The following is a 24,377-nucleotide window of genomic DNA, read 5'->3' on the forward strand; positions in this document are numbered from 1 at the left end:
AGCAGGGGCAGCATTTACATCTGGGACAATGAGTCCACAGACCAGAAATTAAAAAAAAAACAAACAACCCTATCTGGACTTCCAGGAAACAGGATGGCAGAGTGAAACCTGGTTGCTCCAATCCCCCCTTCTGACCCTGAAAACATAGTAATTATTGCCCCAGGGCAAAACCTTAAATAATAAAGTCTTGGGAACCCTAGAGTAAGGGCCTGGCTAGGGCCCTGCTTCAAAATGGTAGAAAGTAGCCTGCAAAGACAAAGACTCTGGAGTCCTACTATTGTGAGATAGAGGAACCAAATGCAGAGGGAGACAGTGTTGACTTTGAACCCAGAGCTGAAGCCTCAACAGAACACATTCTTAGATGACCTCAAAAGGAACTTTGAAAACCAAATTAGAGAGATAGAAAGTGAAATGAATAATTCTTTTAAAATAAAAATTGCAAAATTAGGAAAAAATAAACATTACAATGAAAAAATCAGCTCCTTAAAAAAAAATGTGCTATATGGAAAAGGAGCTCCAAAAACTAACCGAGGAAAAAAATTCGCTAAAAATTAGAATCAACCAAATTGAAGCAAATAACTCTATGAGGAACCAAGAATTATTCAAACAAAACATCAAGAATGAAAAATTAGAAGAAGAGGTAAAATATCTCAATGCAAAAATAACTGACCTGGAAAACAGATCCAGGAGAGATAATCTGAGAATCATAGGCCTACCGGAAAATTATGATGAAAAAATGAGCCTGGACAACATCTTGCAAGAGCTCATCAAGGAAAACTGTCCTGAGATACCATATCCAAAAGATAAAATAGAAATCAAGAGAATCCACTGGTCACCTCTTGAAAGAGATCCCAAATTGAAAAATTTGCAAAATATTGTGGCCAGACTCCAGAACTACCAGGTAAAGGAGAAAATACTACAAGCAGCCAGAAAGAAACAATTCAAATATCATGGAACCACAGTGAGGATCGCACAGGACCTTGCAGTTTCTACACTGAAAGATCAGAGGAAGTGGAATACAATTTTTTGCAAGGCAAAAGAGCTGAGATTACATCCAAGGATCACCTACCCAGAGAAACTGAACATATTCTTCCAGGCAAGGAGATAGTCATTCAATGATATAATGGATTTCCAGACCCTCCTGATGAAAAAGCCAGAGCTCAATGGAAAATTCAACCTCCAATTACTAAACACAAGAGAGACATAGAAAGGTAAACAAACACACACACACACACAAACACACACACAATGTTATATAATAAGAGCAAGCTTTTTATAGACAAGTAGAGGGTATGGGTATAAATTACTCAAAATGATGATAAAAAAAAACCTTATTAAGGGCTGCAAAGGGTCTGCAATGGAAGAAAAGGAAAGAATGAAGTGGAAAAAAGGGTAAATTATCCCACACAAAGAGGCATAAAAACAATCTAGTAGAGGGGAACAAGGGAGGGAGATGAGCGTTATATAAACTTTTCTCTCATTGGTTCTGGTACAAGTAGGGAATAACACAACCAGTTAAGCATAGGACTCTATCAAGAAGAGATACAAAATGTATCATAATAAAGGGAAAGAGAGGAGGGAGAGGAGCTTTGCATGAGATCTGTACCTGTCAATCTTGTTTCAAAGAAGAAATAACATACAACATTAAGTATAAAAATTTATCATATCCTACAGGCAGTAGGAGGAAGGAAGGGCTATGAAAAGGGGGGTGGTTGGAAGAGAGGGAAGAAGTAAGGGGGAAGGGGAGAAAAAGGAAGGGGGGCTGATAAGAAGAGAATACTGAGGGAGGTGGTAGTCAAAAGGAAAATTCCTAAGGAGGTGAAGGGAGAAGGTGAGAAAAAAGAAAAGCATAAATGGGAGGGAATAGGATGGAGGGAAAGAGAGATATAGTAATCATAACTGTGAATGTGAATGGGATGAACTCTCGCATAAAACGGAGGTGGATAGCAGAATGGATTAAAAACCATTATTCTACAATATGCTGTTTATAAGAAACACTTCGGAAACAGAGGGTTACACACAGGGTAAAGGTAAAAGGCTGGAGTAAAATATATTATTCTTCAGATAAAGTAAAAAAAAAGAAGGGGTAGCAATACTTATCTCAGCTCAAGCAAAAACAAAAATTGATCTAATTAAAAGAGATAAGGAAGGAAACTATATCCTGCTAAAAGGCACCATTGAGAATGAAGAAATATCATTATTTAACATATATGCACCAAGTGGTACAGCATCCAAATTCCTAGGGGAGAAGGTAAGGGAATTAGAGGAAGAAATAGATAGCAAAACTATACTAGTGGGGTATCTTAATCTTCCCCTCTCTGAACTTGATAAATCCAACCTCAAAATAAACAAGAAAGAAATTACGGAGGTGAATAGAATTTTAGAGGGGGTAAGTATGATAGATATCTGGAGTAAACTGAATGGGGATGAAAAAGTAATATACCTTCTTGTCTGTGGTGCATGGCACATACACAAAAATCGACCATGTACTATAAAAACATAAAAACCTCACAATTCAGTGCAGAAAGGCAGAAATATTAATTGCATCATTCTCAGATCATGATGCAATAAAAATCATATGCAATAAAGGGCCATGGAAAGATAGATTAAAAACTAATTGGAAACTAAACAATTTAATCCTAAAGAATGAGTGGGTGAAACAAGAAATTATAGAAACAATCAGTAACTTCATTTAAGATAATGACAACAATGAGACAACATAGCAAAATTTGTGGGATGCAGCAAAGGCAGTTCTTAGGGGAAGTTTTATATCTCTGAGTGCATACACGAATAAATTACAGAAAAGGGAGGTCAATGAATTGAGCATGCACTTGAAAAAGCTAGAAAAAGAACAAATTGAAAATCTACAATTTAATAATAAAGTAGAAATAATGAACACCAAAGGAGAGATTAATAAAATTGAAATTAAGAAAACAATTGAATTAATAAATAAAAGTAAGAGCTGGTTCTATGAAAAACCAATAAAATTGATAGGCCCTTAGCCAATATGATAAAAAAAAAATAAAGAAGAAAACAAAATTGTGAGTATCCAAAATGAAAAGGGTAAATTTACCCCCAATGAAAAGGAAATCAAAACAATAATTATGAATTATTTTGCCAAATTATATGCACATAAATTTGACAATCTTAGTAAAATGGATGAATATTTACAAAAATATAAGCTGCCCAGATTAACTGAAGAGGAAGTAAATTACTTAAATAACCCTATCTCAGAAACATAAATTGTATAAGCCATCAGTGAACTCCCTAGGAAAAAATCTCCAGGGCCAGACAGATTTACTAATGAATTCTATCAAGCTTTGAAAGAACAATTGATTCCAATACTCTACAAACTATTTGGGAAAATTAGTGAAAAAGGAGTCCTAGCAAATTCTTTTTATGACACAAACATGGTACTGATATCTAAATCAGGAAGAGATAAAATGGAAAAAAGAAAATTACAGAACAATTTCCCTCATGAATATAGATGCAAAAATTTTAAATAAAATATTAGCAAAAAGACTATAGCAACTTATCACAAGAATAATACACTTTGATCATGTAGGACTTATTCCAGGAATGCAACGATGGTTTAATATTAGGAAAACCATCAGTATAATTGATCATGTCAACAATAAAACTAGCAGAAACCACACAATTATCTCAATATATGCAGAAAAGACTTTTGACAAAGTACAACATCCATTCCTTTAAAAACACTAGAAAGTATGGGAATAAAGGAAGCTTTCCTTAAAATAATAAGTAGCATCTTTTTAAAGCCATCAGCAAGTATTATATGTAATGGGGATAAGCTAGAAGCATTTCCAATAAAATCAGGGGTGAAACAAGGGCATCCACTATCACCCCTCTTATTCAATCTGGTACTAGAAATGTTAGCAGAAGCAATTAGAGAAGGAAAATAAATCAAAGGAATCAAATTAGGCAAAGAATAGACCACGTTATCACTCTTTGTGTATGATATGATGATATACTTAGAGAATCCCAAAGAATCAAGAAAAAAAATACTTGAGAATATAAATCAATTTGGCAAAGTTGCAGGATATAAAATAAACCCACATAAATCCTCCATATTCCTATATGTTTCTAATGAAATCCAAGAGCAAGAAATAGAAAGAGAATTCCCCTTCAAAATTACTATAGATGTTACAAAATATTTGGGAATCTACCAGGCAAAACAAACCCAGGACCTATGTTAACACAACTACAAAATACTGTTCACACAAATAAAGTCAGATATAACTTTTTGGAAATACATCAATTGCTCATGCCTGGGTTGAGCTAATATAATAAAAATAATAATTTTATCTAAATTAAATTACATAGTTAATGTCAAACCAATTAATATACCAAAAAATTACTTTATAGAACTAGAAAAAATAGCAACAAAATTCATTTGGAAAAATGAAAGGTCCAGAATACCAAAGGAATTCATGAAAAGAAATGGTAGGGAAGGTGCCCTAGCTATACCAGATATTAATCCATATTATAAAGCAGCAGTCATCAAAACTACTTGGTACTGACTGAGGAATAGAGCAGTGGATCAATGGAATAGGTTGGGTACACAAGACTCAGCAGTCAATGACTATAACAATCTATTCTTTGATAAACCCAAAGACCCCAGTTTTTGGGACAAGAACTCACTATTTGACAAAAACTGCTGGGAAAATTGGAATAGAATATGGCGGAAATTGGGCATAGACCATTATCTAACTCCATATACCAAAGTTAACTCTAAATGGGGGCATGGTCTAGGTATAAAGGGTGATACTGTAAGCAATCTGGGAAAGCAGAGAATAGTTTACCTGTCAGATTTATGGCGAGGGGAAGACTTCATGTCCAAACGAGAATTAGAGAGCATTATAAAATGCAAAATGGATAACTTTAATTACGTGAAATTGAAAAGCTTCTGTACAAACAAAGTCAATGTAACCAAGATAAGGGGGAAGTGGGAAATTGGGAAAGAATTTTTACAACCAATGTCTCTGATAAAGCCCTCATTTCTAAAATATACAGAGAATTGAGCTAAATTTATAAGATTATAAGTCATTCCCCAATTGATAAATGGTCAAAGGATATGAACAGGCAGTTCTCAGAGGAAGAAATTAAAGATATAAGCATGTGAGCATATGAAAAAAATGCTCTAAATCACTATTGATTAGAGAAATGCAAATCAAAACAACTCTGAGGTACCACATATCACCATTCAGGCTGGCTAAAATGACAAAACAGGAAAATGATAAATGCTGGAGAGGATGTGGAAAAATTGGAACACTAATACATTGCTGGTGGAGTTGTGAACTGATCCAACCATTCTAGAGAGCAATCTGGAACTATTCCCAAAGGCCTATAAGTAATTTCATATCCTTTGACCCAGCAATACCACTTCTAGGGTGGTATCCCAAAGAAATCATAGAAGCGGGAGGAAGACCCATATGTACAAAAATATTTATAGCAGCTCTTTTTGTGGTGGCAAAGAACTGGAAATTAAGGGAATGCCCATCAATTGGGGAATGGCTAAACAAGTTATGGTATGTGAACGCAATGGAATACTATTGCGCCATAAGAAACAAAGAGCAGATGGACTTCATATTTACCTGGAGAGGCTTATACAAACTGATGCTGAGTGAGAAGAGCAGGACAAGGAAAAAATTGTACACAATTACAGATACAACATATGTGTATGACCAACTTTGATAGACCGGACTCTTCTCAGAAATGCAAGGCTATATATCTAAGTAAACTCCAAAAGACTCATGATGGAAAGAGATGTCTATATTCAGATAAAGAGTTAGGAAGAACAGAGTATGAGTGAAGATCGAAGCAAATTACCTGCTCTCTTTTTCTTGTTTGCTTTTTTTCCTCTTTCCCATTGTTCATTCCATCCTATACAATCCTTCTTTATAACTTGACTAATATCTAATGTGAAACTATCTGTAGATCCTATACTTGATTGTATGCTGCCTTGGTAGGGGGAGAGGGAAGGGAAGGGGAGAAAATTTGAAACTCAAAGAACTGGGGAACTGAATCTTTTAAATGTAAAGTAAACTAAAATATTAATAAAGACCAAAATTAAAAAAAATAAAATAAAAAGAAAGCATCCAAGTGAGTTGTATATGATGGGGTGATTCTAAAAAAGAAAATTGGATAGGAAAAGGAAAAATCAAACAGTTGTATCATAAAAATGGTGTATGAAAGGAATAACTAATACAGAGGAAGCAGATGTGGGTGTAGGGCTGGTCATACTGGAACTTTAAAAAATACATACATCTGGAAGGTTGTAAAAGACTTTGGAAAATGTAGAGAAGTAAGAAAGCCAGGGGACAGAGTGGCAGAGAAATTTTAAAGGGGTGTGTGGATTGGTTTTGGGGAAGGTGGTGGAGAGCATGGTGGTGATTATTGAAGGGGTCAGTGAAGTGGGAGTGCAAGAGTGGGGGGAGAAGATAAGGTAACAGGAGTAGGGTAAAAATAGAGATTGAGGGGCACGTAGGTGGCACAGTGAATAGAGCACTGGCCCTAGAGTCAGAAGGACCTGAGTTCAAACCCAACCACAGACACTTAACACTTACTAGCCAGGTGACCTTGGGCAAGTCACTTAACAACAATTGCCCTGTACTCCCCCTTCCAAAAAAAAAAGAGAGAGATTGAGAAAGAAAATTATGAGTAAAAATAAGATGGAAGGAAATCCACAAATTATAATTATATCTGTGAATGTGAATAGGATGTTTAAAGTAGCTCTTTTTCTGGTGGCAAAGAAGTGGAAATTGCAGGGATCCTCAACAATCAGAGATGACCAAGTTGTGGTATATGATTTTAATAGCATGCTGTTGTGCTATTAGAAATGATTAGCTTGATCATCTTAAAAGGGCATGGAAAGATTTGCACAAAAGGATTAAGAGTGAAATCAGTAGAATCAGGAGAACATTGTATATGGTAATAGCAATATTGATATGAAACTCTGAGTAAGAAATTCTTTGAGTGAGTAAATAATTTTGACTATTATAAATACAAAAATAAAAATAAAGGACATATGAAGAAAGATGCTATCTGCATAAAGAGAAAGAAGAGATAAATAAAAAGCATGTATAGATTCATTTTCATATTATGTATACACACATACATACATATAAACACATAAGAGTATGTGTGTATACACACACACAACTATTTTTATGTAATGGTAGCCATCTCTATGGTGGGTAGGGAAGAGTGAAGAAAAAAAAGAGAAATAAGAAATTTATGTGATAACTTTGTTGTATATTTGGAAAGACCAGCAAGTTGTACATGTTAGATTTTCAGTTTTATGTGCAATCATCTTTTTTATCATACTATTATAAAAATGCTTATTTTTTTGCATGCCTTGAAAATAAAATAAAGAAAAAATCATTGAATTATTTAACTATTCTCAACAATGCAATTATCCAAGACAATTACAAAGGACTCATCATGAAAAAATGCTACCCACATCCAGAGAAAGAACATTTAGAGTCTCAACTTTGAAGCATACTATGTTCATTTGATTTTTTCATGTTTATTTTCTCCTTTGGTATGTTTCTTCTTTCACAACATGACTAAAATGGAAAAATGTTTTACACAATTGCACATATATAACCTATATCAAATTGCTTATCCTTATAGGGAAGGGAAAGAGGAGGGAGCCAATTTTGAACTCATTTAAAAAATGAATGCTAAATGAATGTTAATTTGAATGTTAAAGTTAAAAATATTAAAATTAAAATCACTATATGAAATTGGAAAAATAAAATATTATTAAAGTTGTCTAGACCTAAGAAAGTAATGAACAAAATGTTAAAAAATCAGATTAAAAAATGTTTAAAGCAAGTAAGGATGAGAATAGATAGATTGCTAAAGAAAGATAGAGTCATATGAGTTGAGGTTCATGTGAAGGGAAGGATTTGGAGACAGTGGAGTGGTTTGGGATTAATTTTTACCATTTTCAGAAATACCTCTTTGACAAGTATTGGATATTTTCTTCAGTAACTCTTGTCCCCCAACTGGGTTAAAAAAAACAAAATTCCTTGGACTTTGAATAGGTCCAGGAATGTACCCCTTTTCTCTGTCCTATCTAATAAGACACTTAGCAAGAGCTTAAAAATATCTAACTAGTTAACTATGATAATAATTGGTAATGGTAATGAATGGTGACGAAACAAAATATTTTCTTTTGGTTTGGTGTAACTTGTGATACTTTTTAATTTTTTCAAAGTAAGTAATTTTTCCCCTAGATTATATACCCTTCCTCTTTGACTTTACTTGGGTTACAACAGAAAATTCCTCTGGGAATGGAAAGGTGGCTTTATCTGCCATCTTAAGGGTATATGGGTAGGGTTAGGTGGAGGAAATAAAAGGAATTGAATTAACTCTTTGTGTGATTTTAAAGAATAAAGAAAAGGAAAAAAAAAGTGCCACCATGAAAATTGTGAACCTGAAGTAACTGAGAAGAGTGGGCCTTTGGGAAAATTGAGATTTGAAATGTTACCAATCATGGTGATAAATGTAGATATGATTTGGTCAAAATGTATTCTAAATCTAAACCTTAATGTGGTCTTAATTACACTGAGAAACATTCTCCTATTAGGGTAATTGTAGCAAATCAGAACTTAATGCAAATCATATTATCTATTCAGCATTAAGGCATTATGATGGAAAGTATCAAGATCAGAAAACCTGGGTTAAAATCTAGTTTGAGAAAATTATTACCTGTGAATGAAAGTTATTTTAACTCTATTTTCTTGAGCTCCCTAAATTACAAAAGGAATAATATAATAGCATTCACTTCCCAGGGTTGTTTTAATGATCACATGATTGTGAAATGTTTAACATAGTGCCTGGCATGTGGTAAGCACTATATAAATGTTAACTATTGTGTCATTGTTGTTATCAGTATATTTGTTGTTGTTGTTGTTGTTGTTGTTACTTTAACTGAATGTAATTATTCCATAAGGGATTATTCTATACTGGGTTTAGATGTGATTAGTATAAAATGCCAAAATTAATATGATTTTCCATGTAAGATAATTAGGAAATGCATTTGACTGAATTCACATCCCCTTATTGGTAATAATATGTTTGTTTCCTTTTAAATATATGATATTGTATAGGTTATTATCTGTTTCTAATTTTTTAATATTGTAAAATTTGGTATATCATTGGAGTAAAAACACTGTTAGAAAAACAGTTTTTTAATCTGGATGCTGTTAGATTATGAATTGAATTATTAAAGAATTCTTTCAAAATATCTGAAAACTATGAAATGTTTAATGAGGTATATTTGCTTTAAAATGGATAATGATAACTCATTGTTGGAGGAAAAGTACTACAAACTCCTTAAGTTATTCTTGTCTATGAGGTTCCTTGGAGGATTTCTACTTGAGCTGGGTCATTAGATCTTATCAGACCAGCTGACAGCATGCACTAAAAATCCTAAAGCATTGTATTTGAGAATCTAGGACCACTCCAGTCAAAGAAGAGTAACTTAAAGCTATGCTTAAGCAGAGCTGGGGAACTAGTGGTCACCAGGCCACATGTGGTGTTCTAGGTCCTTGGGTGTGGCCCTTGATTGCAAATTTTATGGAACAAATCCTTTTATTAAGGGGATTTTTTTCTTTGAAGTTTGATTCAGTCAAAGGGTCTCACTTGAGGACCTAGAGGGTCACAAGTGGCCTCCAATGTGCAGGTTCTCCATCCCTGGATAGTGAAGAGTGATTTCCTCTTGGATTATTCAACTAACACTTATGAGAACTATTGAATTCTATCTGTTAATACACAGCATTTATTGAAGTTACATCTTTCAATCAGCCTAGGAAGATGTACATTGAATAGACCTATATTCAAATATTTTATTTTTGCCTTAGGGTTAAGACTTACAGTAACTAGCAATTTAATAGTAGTTTTGAGCCAACTACTTTCTGTTTATGTGAAGTAGCATGCACTATATATGTGAAAGTGCAGAGGATGCTTATTCTTAATTTAAAAATAAAGGATAAATGAAATGTCCTTACTTGTGCATATAGTTAACTCTTATTAATATGAGTGGGCAGTAAGGTGCAACAGTAGATAGAGTACTGAACTTGGAGTCAGGGAAACTCATTTTCCTGAGTTCAAATCTGGCCTCAGATACTTATTAGTTACATTACCCTTGGCAAGTTATTTAACCCTGTTTGCCTCAATTTCCTCATCTTCAAAATGAACTGGAGTAGGAAATAGCAAACTGCTCCAGTATATTTACCAAGAAATCCCAAATGTGATCACAAAGTGTCAGACATGACAGAAAGTGATTTAACAACAAAATTGGAACACAAGAGAAATAGTAATATCCCAACCCCAAGCTGTGATTAGTGAACAGTTGCTATTTGAGGTCAAAATCTCATGGGACTGGAACTGGAAGTTGTTCTAAGTTCTGATTTCAAATACAATTGTCTGAGTTTTCAAAAAGCCAAAACTCACCATTCAGGGGGGTATCATATGCTGCCCAGAGTGACGGTAGTCTTTGGAATACTATAGGTAGATGTCTGTCTCTATTGAAAGTTGAGAGAACAACTTTAACATGGGCAAAGGCAGGATCTCTTGACTCATTTTCCTTATGGTGTTATTTCCTTTCTAAATATAAATTTTTTTCCCCATTTGGTTTATTCTGATACTGATTATAATATCATATGAATAAATGTGCATCTTTACAACATGCCTGGCTATGAAATATGACTTATGCTTAGGAAGCAAACAAACCTAAGAGAGTTTTTCCCTATTATGGTTTATGTCAAGTTAGTTCATGCCATTGGGAGGGCAGTCTTGTAACTGTCATAACTATGTCTCTCCTTTTCCCTTTCAGAGCAAAATTTTATATTAAAGAAAATGATCCAAAGTACCCATTTGCACCAGTGCTAAATCTACAGATATTTTGATTAAAATTGAATGATTTGTTTTATAAATTAAATTCTGCTTGCTGTTCACTTGCTAGGGCACTATTAACCCTCTCTTAGTAAAGTATTCTTCTAATGCTGAAATTCCCTGTTATTTCACCACCATTTCATGTTTCTATGATGGCTCTTTGTTCCTGGGAATCCCTGAGGATTTCCTTTCCCTTTTCTATAATGCCTCTGGGTGCTGGGAACTCCTGCTGGTAGCCCACTCCTCCCCAGAGATTTCTATCACCAGGTAACATCCCTTCCAAACTGTTGCCTTTTGTGGTTGCTCTTTATGTTATACTTCACTAATTGGCATTTTATGCATTCCATTGTTTTTGATAATGAGATAATTTCCTCCAAAGGGGGAGGCATTAATACTCATTGTCCTTATAATTAGTTGGACATTTGGGTAAACTTTTATTGTTAAGGATTGAAAATTAAGATATCTGAGTTACTATGGGCTCATATTGAAAACACTAAGATACCAGTATGTAGTATTTATTCCATATCCTAACCAATTAAATATTTTTAACTTGTCACCCCCTTAACTATTATGTATTCATGGATAAGAATAGGTTCTCTAAAAATATCTCATTCTTTCAAGGTGACACTGGGAAAATATCCTCATAAGGGGGAAATTAGATTTAGATAAAGACAAGATAAAAATGTATTGTAAATATTTTCAAGATTGAATAGAGTGGAAGATTTATTTTTAAACTTAAAAGAGTTTCAGAACACTTCCTTCTGTTACATTTTAAAATGTTTGTTTTTTTTTATTTTTCAACAGCATAATAATTTATTAACTTGTGTTTTCAGGCAATTATAAGCAGTAAAACTGAAGGGTTTCCTTCTATGTTCCTTAGCTTATATGTCTACTTTGCTAAATATTTAATATTTACCCAGAAGGGCTATCATTAGAAATTAGAACCTCATGGATTTCTTTTTAAATTTCTCCCTCTGACCTGTTGACAGCAGTATCCAAATTAGGTACAGCATTTAAGGTAACAGAAGATAAAATGTAAAACATTACATTTTCTAAAGTTTTGGGTAAACTATGAGATCCCAATGCTTGAGGTAGTTATGGTCAAGCCAATTTAGGAGGATGTGCTAAAAGTTACTGATGCCTGTTTTGCAAAATATTATAGCAAATAAGTCAGGAACTCACCTGGGTTCTCCAAAATATGCTTCCAAAAATCTTTAAAATAATGCCTCAAAAAGAATTATGGAGCAGCAGAACCAACAAAAGCAGATATTAAACATATATATCCAAAGCAATTTACAAGGTCAACAGGAAATGCCTGTCTCACTGAAGTGAGAGTGACTGCACAGGCAGCCTGGATAAGCCAGGATCTGGTTCCACTCAAGCAAGTCAGCATAATCTTTGGGGTCAATTGAAGCAGAAGCAGGAATTCCCAGAACTCTTAGCCAACAGACAGTAAGGAGACTGGACATCTGGACAGAAGGAGATTACAAGGGACACTTTTATGGCACTGGAAGCAGGAGGCTGTTGCATTGCCCAAACAGTTATCTAGTTCACAGAATGGGGTCACAGCCAAAGAGTGAAAAGACATACTAGAACAATAAAGCAAGTGGCCGCAGAGGAACAAGGATTTGGGTCATAGGTACAGGATGGGAAAGAGTGCTTGTGGTTATTCACAGACCAGAGCATACATCATGAAAACAGTGACCACACCTCTCCTTTGATCTCCTTGGAAACTTTTCAGGTAACCAGAATTAGCTCTGAAAACAGCAGCATGAAAAACCTGAAACTTGGGCCATCCCCGTCTCCACCCCTGCACCCCCACCCTAGCCCATCCCAGGAAGAGAAGTCCAATTTAACACATAATTAAATTTCAAGAAGTAGGTTGGAAAAAATTAGCAAAAAACAAAGAAACAAAAATAAACTGACCAAAGAAAGTTGCTATGGTGAGAGGTTAGATCAAAAGAAGAAGAAAATGGTGCCCAAAACAACTACATTTGAAGCCTCAAAGAAAAATGTGAATCGCTGTCAGACCCAAAAAGAACTTCTGAAATAGCTCAAAAGTAATTTTATAAAATAAAATAAGAGAGATTGAAGAAAAATTGGGAAAAAATGAGTATAATAAAGAGAATAATAAAACAAAAGGTCACAAGTTTGATAAAGGAAACACAGATAAGGGGGGAATATTTACTGTAATTAACTGAAGAAAACCATTCCCTAAAAAAGGGAAGATTTTGTCAAATGGAAAAGGAGGTACAAAAATTCACCAAAGGAAACAATTCATTAAAATGTAGAATTGGCCAAATGCAAAAGGAGGTATTAAATTTCAGTTGAAGAAAATAATTCCTTAAGAATTAGAATTGAGCAAGTGAGAGATAATGACTATATGAGAAATAAAGAAATAATTAAATAAAATCAAAAGAATAAAGAATAAGAGAATTGTGAAATATCTCACTAGGAAAAAAACAACTGACCAGGAAAATAGCTTGGGGAGAGGTAAATATACAATCATTGTACTACCTGAAAGCCATGATAACAAAAAGAACCTAGATATTTTATTTCAATAAATTATCAAGGAAAGTTTTCCTTATATCATAGAACCAGATGGTAAAATAGAAATTAATAGAATCTACTCATCACCTCCCGGAAGATATCAAAATGGAAACTCCTAGGAATATTACAGCCAAATTCTAGAGCTCCAAGACTAAAAAGAAAATACTGTAAGCAACCAGAAACAAAGAATTCACATGTCATTGAACCACATTTGATGGGTAGACCAAGTCAATAAAATGAAAATGATAATTCTACCTAAATTAATTTATTTATCCAATGCCTTATTAGTGAAAGTACCAGAAAATATTTGATGGAGTTAGAAAAAATACCAAATTTTCATTTTGAAGAACAAAATTAGAGAATATTAATGGAATTAATGGGGCAAAATATGAAGGAAGATGGCCTAGCTTAACCATATATCCCAGACTATATTATAAAGTTATAATTATCAAAACAATCTGGTACTGGCTAAGAAACTGGTATAACAGTGGAACAGATAAGGCACAGAATACAAAGGAGTAAATATCCACAGAAATTTAATGTTTGAGAAACTCAAAGACTCAAAACTTTTGGAAAAAAACTCACTATTTGACCAAAATTGCTGGGAAAAGTGGATAGCAGTATGGCAGAAACTCTCCCACAGCATAGACCACTATTAGGTCAAAATGAGTACACAGTTTAGAAATAAAGGGTGATGTAATAGGTAAATAATTGGAGAATTGAATAGTTTAAATGTCAGATCCATGAAGAAGGGAAGAGTTTATGGCCAAAAAAGACATGGAGAGCATCACAAAAATGTAAAATGATTGACTTCCAGTATATTAAACTAAAAAGGCTTTGTTTTTCAACTATGTAAGAAGTGAGTTAAATTTAAAAGAATGCAAGTCATTCTCCAATTGATGAATTAGATGGATATGCATAGGCAGTTTTCAGAAGACAAAATTCAAAGTTAACTATAGTCATATAAAAAAAAAAACCTCTAAATCACTATTGATTGGAAAAATGCAAATTGAAACAATTCTGAGGTACTACCTCACATCTATCAGATTGGTTAATATGATAGGAAAAGAAAATAACCAAAGTTAGGGGAGGGGCATGTAGAAAAATTGGGACACTAATGTATTGTTTGTGGAATTGTGACCTGACTCAACTATTCTGGAGAGTAATTTGCTTATGATATGAACATGGGATATGGACTACTAAGAAGGATAGTTGATATTAACCCTTTCCTTTTCTTCCTTCCCTGTGTAATGCTGTCTGTGCAATGCCTACTTACCAAAGGGTACCTTGGATGGATTTACTTGATGACTTGTTAAAAGGTTGTCTGAAAGTTCGGGGCTCATACCATCACAAATTATTCCTCTAAAAGATTATCTGGGATAAAATTTCTTTGGTCCTTATTTCTATATATAGTTTTATAGTATTTAGAACAAGCAGAGATACTAGAACAAACTATATGTGAGGGGCATGTTCTATATCATGGGACCCTTTAAGCCCTAGACCTCATAATTGCCTTTTGATTTTGATAAATTTATTCCCAAGAAACCTATGAGAGTTCATGATTATTCAAATTTCTTATTCATGACATTTTTGCTTCTATATTAATAAGTAGTGATAGACATACATTTTTTTCTATATTTTGATTTGTAACTAATTGATTCATAGAAAGTATGGCATCCCAAAAACCAAAGAGGGGGGACTGAAAATTAATTTTAGCTCTATTTTTGAGTCTTAAGCTAGATTTAATATTCCTCTTCACTCTTCCTTAATGTTGGAAAATTTTTTTTTCAGGTAACCTCAGGTCACTCAGTTTACACTATTCTTGGGATTCAGATAACCTCTGATAACTTGGGTCATTATTCTATTCTTGTGAGTTGTATCTTCACCTTGCTTCATGACACACATTCGTCTTTTGAAATGTGCATCCATCCATGTAGTTTCACCCTTCATCACATTCTGGAGAAATTTGCTTAAACTAAAGATAAAGCTGATTTGATCTAAGCTGTTGGGGCAACTCCTAAATTCCTTAAATCTCATATCTTGTTTGTCTCTAAGAGGATTTCATAAGAGGAGCTACAAATGTTGTCATATGAAGCTGATATTAGAGGTTTTTACTTTCTAGCCAAACAGAAAAAACACCTATACTACTCACTATCTTTCTCTATCATCTTGTTCATCACTGTAAATGACCCTGTTTATCCTCAATCAGTGTCTTTGGTCTTTGAGATGTTATTGAACCCATTTGTTAGCAGCCTTACCAATAAATGGATTGTTTCAAACTTTATCTCAGAATTTCTCTTGTGACAGTAATATGGCATCACCATTGGAATAGTTGAAAAAAGGAGACCTATACTAGGAAGGTTAAGTCACTGCTGCCTTAGGAAAGGTGAGAAAGCAAATCCTAAGAAGAGGTTTCCATTGATGCTATAGGATGACTCATGAGAGATATATGAGTAAAAGTCAGAGTCCCTCCAGCCCCATGCAGTATCACAGACTGGGAAAAGCTCTGCTTGCTCCATATTCCTCTCTGCAAATAGTTAGGAATTGATTAGAATCAAATTATACAAACCAATACAGTTTCCAGAGAAAAACAGTGTAGTATGAAGGTATTTATGTCAGTAATTATCTGTGTTACTAGCTGTTTCTTATCTATATGCCCACATACTCCACCAGCCCAGCTGTTTTTATTTAACTTGCTGTGTAAAATTTTAGGACATGCCTGCTGAAGAATCATGTCCTGTCATAGTAGATACAAGATCGAATAGCTGGGGCTAGGTTACTGCATAGACAAACTAAATAAACTGGTCTGGACTTTGATTTATTTCTATCCTGGATTTCCCATAATTATTGAATTCACAATTATGCCCTTGACTTCTATATTCTACTTCACTTCCTACTGATAATCATTTTAACTGCATCTTGGCTGTTCTCTTGACATAGACCTGATCTGACTTCCTGTATGAACCATAGCTCTGTACAGTATGTATATTATTGACACTTGAGAAGTTCGTATGCTTTTCCTATGGAAGACATATAAGATTTGCTGAATGTATGTACTTGAAAGTGAGAGTAGAAAATGAAAACTAAATATTTCCAATAACAGGGACAGATCTAGATTGAGTGAGCTTTCTGATACCCTAGTAAAGAGATTCTACTGTATATATGAGCACCAACTCTTCCCCCCCCCCAGAAAATCTGCAAGTGGGATAAAAGTTAATAATGATCCAAAAGGAGAAAAGATAATTTATTAAGTGGCCTGTCAACACATATCACAAAATACAAGTTGGATAAATTCTTGTTTTCATCAGTATAAATTACATCTACTCTCAAAAGAAAAATTTTTTAAAAGTCATTTATTTTCTATTTTTATTGTGTCAGAGTTAAATGTAGAGAAGTAAACTTGAAGAGCAATAAAATTAGAAATAGAAACACTCATTTTAATATTTAAAAAAATTATTAGATTTTATTTACACTTATTTATTGTCTGATAGAATATATGTCTTACAATAAAACATATCTGTCCTATTTTTTACCTCCTGGAGCATATTATTTATTTTGAAAAGAACATTAGGCTTTTTGATCATGTTTATTCATTGCTGATTTAAAAAGATGACACCTCATACTATAAAATCAATTAGCTAATTTAATGCAGTAGAACATTAGTCAAAGCAAGCCACTTTTTATAAAATCAAGACTGAGAATATTAGCATCCCCTCCTTAATGTAAATATTCATAATAGCCAGAAACAGATAGCAATCTTGTCTTTTATCACAATACACTTTAAATTTCTAATTCACTTATAAATAAAAAGGATAATATTTTTTTCAGACTGAAGATTTAAAAACACTTAAAAGGAATGTTTTAATATTAATATCTTATTTCTGCTCATGTTTGATGAATTTCATGTAATGTAATATATTGAAAGTATTCGGGAGATAATATAGCTGTTTACAAATTTGTCTTTGAAAATAATAAATGTCTTTATCTTTAATTAGTTGATGATAAATAAATGTCTACATGCTAAAAACCTAGTTGAAATTTAATAGTATTACAAGCCCCAGGACTATAAATCGCTCTTAAGGAACTGATTTACAACAAATAAATTGTTTTTTAATATGGCTCAATGTACTTAATTAATTTTCCTTAGATTGATAGAATTTCAGAAACAGAAAGAACCTCAAGGAATATCCTGGCCTAAACACTTGCCAGCAATATAGTCAGTTATATGAAGGAATTATGAGAAAGGTAACACATAGAGAATCACCATATCTACTCTGCTCTCTCCTTTATCACATCAAATGACAATTTTAATTTCCAATTATAATAAATAAATGTCAAATAAAGAGAAAAAAGTAAATACTTCATCACAGGGCCAATCTTACAAAAACATGTTAAAAAATGAAATAAAACAAAACAACAGCAGCAGCAATACTAGTAAAATCAGTTATAGACTTGAGTGAGAAATAATCTATTATCTAGCTCTACAAAATAAATAAACGAACGAATGAACGAATAAATAAATAAGTAAATAAATAAACAAACAAACAAATAAATAAATAAATAAATTAATTAATAAATCAATAAATAAAATGCCCCATGGTGTGGCCATGGCGGCTGGGGACCGGCTGGGACTGTGAGTGAGTGGCACTCTCAGGCGTTGGCACGGCTGCTGGTTAGCCCAGATGACCAGCGAGCTCCAGCGGGCCCTGATGTAGAAGGCAAGACTGTGCCTCATGGGCGGTCATGGAGCGACTAAGGCTCGCCGGGCAGGCAGGAATGCTAGTTTTAGTAATGGGATGGACTAGTTCAAATGATAATCATGAACTCCCCACATTAACTGCCACATCCTCACCCTGACCAAAGAGCCTGGGCTGAAGGAGAAGGGAAGGCGGGCCGCCATGAAGCTGAAACAGCAAGCTGTCCTATTGATCATCCTCCTCTCATCTTTATCTTTACAAAAATTTTCCTTATTGACAACTTGGACGCTTCACCTGCTAACTGTGAGGACCAACGGGACTTTCACTGAACGATGGTAGCCTTCACAGAGAGCTGGATCCCTGCCTGGAGCATGCATAGCAGTCTCCTTGGGAGATTACTGCTCAATGGGTAATTCCCCGGGAAGTGTACCCCAAAGACACCCCCGCGCTGGGGACCACCATGCATACCATGGCCACCAAGTAGATCATTAAGGTTGAAGTGGTTATAAGGGGACTCAGCTTAAAGCTTTATTGATACTTAAAGGAGGACAAAAAGTTCTCTTCAAACCTAAGCGGTATAATCGAGATTATGTGGTCGAAGGGAAGCCATATGCTGGTTATGACAGGCTTTGATAGTAATGGAATATAAAGATTCCCCTGTATTGGCTTGGTTTTCAAATTGATTGTGTCAAAACCCAGAGCTTGTTAATCCCACCTGTGGGATGGACTTGTTGATGTGAAAAGAGAGTCCTGAACTGGGAGGAGCTGGTGACATAGATTTGGAGAGACAAGAGAGAGGCAGAAGAACTTTTTGGAAGCAGCACCCTTGTGGAGGCAGAGAGAGAGACTGAGAGGATTGCTGGGGGCCACTTTGAATTACCCTGGACTTTTGAGACCTGTCCCTGGAGCTGCCAAGGACTGAGGAGACATGGCTGTTTTGCTGGTACTTTGTCTGTTTTGATGTTGTTTTGCCAGATTTGTCCACTGGTGAAGGACAGTCCTGTTGTTGAAGAAGTCCTGGAACATTTCTGTTGGTTAAGAGCTCCTGAGACTGTCCTGCAGACAGAGAGTGAATACTGTCCACTGGTGAAGGACAGTGCTGTTGTTGCAGGGGTCTGGGAGCCTTTCTGTTGGTTCAGAGATACTGAGACTGTCCTGCAGACAGAGAGTCAAAGGTCTCACAACTATTTTACCATCAGCAAGGATCACTTATTTATATATGTAGCTCAATTTGACTGCTTTTCCCCTCTTTGTTCTTTCTTTTCTTTTCTTCCCCTCCCTCCCCCTGCTTTTTTTGGATGGGGGAAGGCAGGGCAATTTTGGTTAAGTGAGTTGCCCAAGGTCACATGGCTAGTACATGTTAAGTGTATGAGTCAAGATTTGAACTCAGGTCCTCAGGTTGGTGCTCTATTCACTGAACCATATAGCCACAGCCTTCCCTTTGTTATTTTTAATGAAATTTCTATCTCTTTTGAGTAAACAAACAAAGCAAACAAACAAAATTAAACCCTGAGATGTTCAGGTCCTAACACATTCCCTATCATTTAAAGAAAAAATGTTTTCTATAAAGGGGTGGCTGTTGTTCTTTCCCGGAAATACTTTTCCTTTTTTCTTAAGTTAGTATTCTTTTCCCTCTTGAATGCCCAGGGCATAACTATGATCTTATCAAGATTTCTTAAACTGGTTTTACCCTCCACTGATATTATATTTTATGAGACAATATGCTCATTTAAAGGACATAGGGCGGGAAATGTGATTCAATCAGTGTGGGGAAATCTTGGTATGGAAATTCACTCAACAACTCTTCTGTGCTGTATAATATTAGAAAACTGGTTGGAGCATCTGGAAGTTTATGACTTGCCATGATCACACATGTATATGTCACAGGCAGCACTTGAACTTGTCTTCTTGACTCTAAAATCAACAAAATATTATGTTGCTTCTATGATAAAAGGAAGGAGGTTGTGATGAAAAATAAAATAAGTTTTGTGAGTGTTTTTTCTTTAAATTTTTGTCACAAGAGAAGCCACTTAAAAAAATTGTATTAACCTCTAGCCTTTTATAATATAAAACCAAATTAGTTAACAACTTCAAAGTGAAAGAAAATGCCATTTTCCCATATCATCTTTTTTCTTCTGTGTCCTCTTTGGGGTCTGGCCAAATTCTCCATTGTTTTGTCCATGTCTGTCCATCTTGTTGTTCTTCCTTCTCTTCATCCTTATTAGGAGTTATATAAACATAGTTCTATTGATTTCATTCTATCATCTAGATCTTTTCACACTTCTATGAATGATTTACATCTATAATTTTTACAGAACCAAAACATTCCATTACATCAATATGCCCAGACAATAATTCTTCAATTTATTCAGAGATCCTCTGTATTTAATGTAAAGATAAATATATTAATAAAATTATAAAATTAATAATGTCCAAAATCTTATTGGTGGCTATTTTTTAGGTGATAATGTTGAGAATGATTTTTCTTTTGGAATGCATTTATTTCTAGATTAAATTTGTTTCATCATAAACATAATGTTGTTGGATTCTTGCTTTTAAAACATTTTCTAATGTTTTGAATATCTTAAAAAAAACAGCCTATTTTTTTTTGCTTTTAATTGTTAAATTTGTCTTTCCTTCAGTCATCCTGAAGGGACAACAAGCTTTCTTATTCTTATTATTCATGCAAACTTGACAGAACCACTCTCAACAAAGTGTATTCATCTTATATTTAAAAACCCCTTCAAATTTCCTCTTCTACAATGAAAGGAAGTACTTTTTGGGATTACCCTGTTTTCTTGCCCCTCCCCCCTTACTATTTTTTCTTTCTCTGAAACCTTTGTCTGTGTTTTCTCACATTTAGTTAGTAGCTCTTTTAGTTGAGTTGATTTGGATATTTGGGGGAAGGGAAAGCTGTCATTTTTATTATTCCAAAATATTCTTGCAATATCTATATCTCTGTGTAAAAATCAATTTTCTCTTAAAATATTCATGTTCTGATATTACCAGGTGTGTGCTCCTGGTTCCCAGAGAGACAACAACATATTGAGCTGGTCATATAATATCTTTGCCATCATAGTTCCTTACTTTATACTGAGGATAAGGACATTTTCTTCCCACAGCCACGAAGATCTCTGTGAATTTTTCCAAATTCACTGTGATCCAATTCTTAAAAGGAGTAGGCCTCAGACTTGAGATTTCAATGGTTTCCTTTGGTAAGGAAACACACTCTTGGGGTTAAGTAACTTGCCCAAGCTTACACAACTCGGTTTTTTTGTGTGGGTGTTAAGTGTCTGTGGCCAGAACTGAACTAGGGTTCTACTGACTCTGGGGCTGTCACTTTTACTCAAAGTGCCACCTATCCTCCCCCTCTGAAAAGTTTTACAATGTGAGTACTCAATCCTCCACCCAACCAAGAAAGAAATACCTTTTATTTAAAAATGAAAGTTCTGTAAATATTCATTCTTTCAACATAATGATATTAAATCCTTCTGTAGATTTTTTTCTATTAAAATTCATTGTATACATTATATACAATATATTATATACATTTATCTGCAACTGTAGTGCATTATCCAAGCACAAAAGGTTTTTTTTTTGTTCATTTGTTTTTGCTTCCAGAAATTATCTGCCCTGTCTTTTCTTTGCTATATGCCTTTTAAATTTCAGTTCCGAAGGAAAATCAACATTTTGTTTTGTGAAAAGTCTCTTTGGGAATGGAATTATAATATTTTCCTCTACAGAAGAGACTGTGATTGAAACAATGTTCTGTTCAAACCCCACATTAGAAAAAAAAATGAAAAGTATTACAATACCCAAATGTATTTAAGAAGGAAAAAGAACAAATGAGGGAAATAAATGAAAAAATTCTGTGTTTTAATTCCATTAAAGAGCTGCCTAGGGCTCAAGTTTTCTTTATATTTCTTATCAATCTACTCTTACTATGAGCAAAACATAAGAAAAGGTAATAGAGTGAGTATAGGCAATACTGCAGAAGCATGATGGATCAGAAGTCTCTGCTTTGAGGCCTGATAGGTAAAGATCAATTAGAAGTTCATTCCTGATGGATAGGATAACTTATACAAAGTTTAGGGTGGAGGAGAGGCCTGGGGGCAAAGTAAAACTAATTAGCATCATTGTAGACTAGGGTTTGAGAAGGGCATCATTGAAAAATATTCTGGGAAAGAATGAGTTGAGTCCTAGGCAAAGAAGAGAATCTTCAATTGTTATATAGATAAGAGTTTGGGTTTTATACACATTTAAATTAATTATCCAGAAGGCAATGACCAGATAGAGAGGATGGCCAGTAGTTCTAGTCTGGAAGGAAGCAGAAAAGAAAGGAGGCAGATAGGATAGTTGTGGATATGAGAAGATGAAGATCTTCATTAGGGTAATGACCATAAAAATGGAAAGAAAGGGTGGGACTTAAAAAATTTCTTAAAGAAAAAACAACACCATTAACACCTTCAGAGGAGAACCAGAATCTTAAAGTAAGAAGGAAACATAGCAAAAACTGAAATAAAAAAAAAAGACAATCAAATCTGTCAATTAATAGATCATTGGTAACTGCCAAGAGTAGTTTACATTGATTGATAAGATCAGAAATAATAATGCTTAAAGACTGAAGAAATAGAGATAACACATGTAGATGACTTTTTCTAGGAGAATTTCTGGGAAGAGGCAAGAAAATTTATGGTTACATCACTTATATGGAATCCTAATAAAGCTGCCGCCAGTCCCAATATCGTAACTTCCTCATAGGTCCCACTGAACAGAAGACCCAGTGCAACTACATAGTCACTCACATTCACCCCATTCAGTATCCTAATTTCTTTATATATGCCTCTCTGCTCACTAGAACAAGAGTTATATCCATGAATTCACATTGCTCACAGAAAAAGTAGGTGTGTTCATGTGATAGGATCCCAGTCACTGCCTCTAGCTAGCCACTACCTCGGACCCATTCCTCATATTTCTCACAGAAACAGCAGGATGTCCATGCACTCAACTACAACCACATCCATGTGGTCTCAGACCGACCACAACAGTTAGCCAACAATAAAGCCACACCACCAGTATGCCCAAACAGGATGTGTACCACAAAACAATAGAAGGGACCTTCCCTAAGTAGTCACCTGCATAGTAATAGTAAAGAACTGACCTAGAGTGATCTTATAGTGTAGAGAAACTTATTATAATATCATTACATATATACCCCTCCCCATTGTTTTTTTTCTGTATGCATTGTGAGTAAACACATACACAGTTCTACTGTGGCTGGGACACATCCCCTATTAATCCCTCAACAAACCCCTCCTGCCTTTTAAATATTTATAATTTATCTCATATAATCATATATTTACCGTGTAAAAATCCATCTTGATTTCTTTGAAGTTGCTTTTGCAACTTAGTCCACTTCATGAGAGGAGTCAAACTTAATAAATGCCTGTACTTGGATTAGACGTGGTCTAACTCTGAATTCTTTGAGACAGTTCTACCACAACACATCATGAAATATTAAAAATTTTTCGCATCCCTGGGTGGACAGAGTTGAAACCCCAACAGTTTTTGATGTCCCTGGGTGAGCAGAAGCCTAATCCCAACAGTTCTTTTTCTCTAATCATTTAGCGAAATCCTCAGGTATATAATCTTATAACCCTGTACCTATTGAAATGGTCTCCCCATCCCCACACTATTCCAATGGTCAAATATTAAAGAGTTTCCCTTCTTCAATTCATCTTGAACACTGCTAGCAGGCTTATTTTCCTTTAGTCCAGGTATAACCATGTTACTCCCTCAACAAACTTGAGGGGCTCCCTATTAACCATAGAAATAAATACAAACCACTCCAATTGGCTTTTGAAGCTTTTTCAGTCTGGTCTCAATATATCTTTCCAGTTTTTATATTACATCCCTTTCTACTCCATGACTCAGACAAAATGGTCTTCTCTCTCTTCCTCATATATAGCACTATCCCATGTCTGTGTCTTTCCACTGGATAGTGCCTATACAGCAAATATATTTTTTCCTTTCTCTATGTATCATGGAATTTTTATTATTTCAAGACAAAGCTCAGGCATCACTTTCATTAATTTTTTTCTTGGTCCACCCAACTGTTGGTAATTCTCCCTGTCTAATTTACTTATATTTAAATAACTTTTTTGTAGTTTGCCTATATTTATTCTGCATATACTTAATTATGCA

This window comes from Petaurus breviceps, unplaced genomic scaffold (assembly GCF_028583685.1).
Source record: "Petaurus breviceps papuanus isolate PSGF00001 unplaced genomic scaffold, PetGlider_PUasm1.0 90822, whole genome shotgun sequence".
NCBI classification, from domain to species: Eukaryota; Metazoa; Chordata; class Mammalia; order Diprotodontia; family Petauridae; genus Petaurus; species Petaurus breviceps.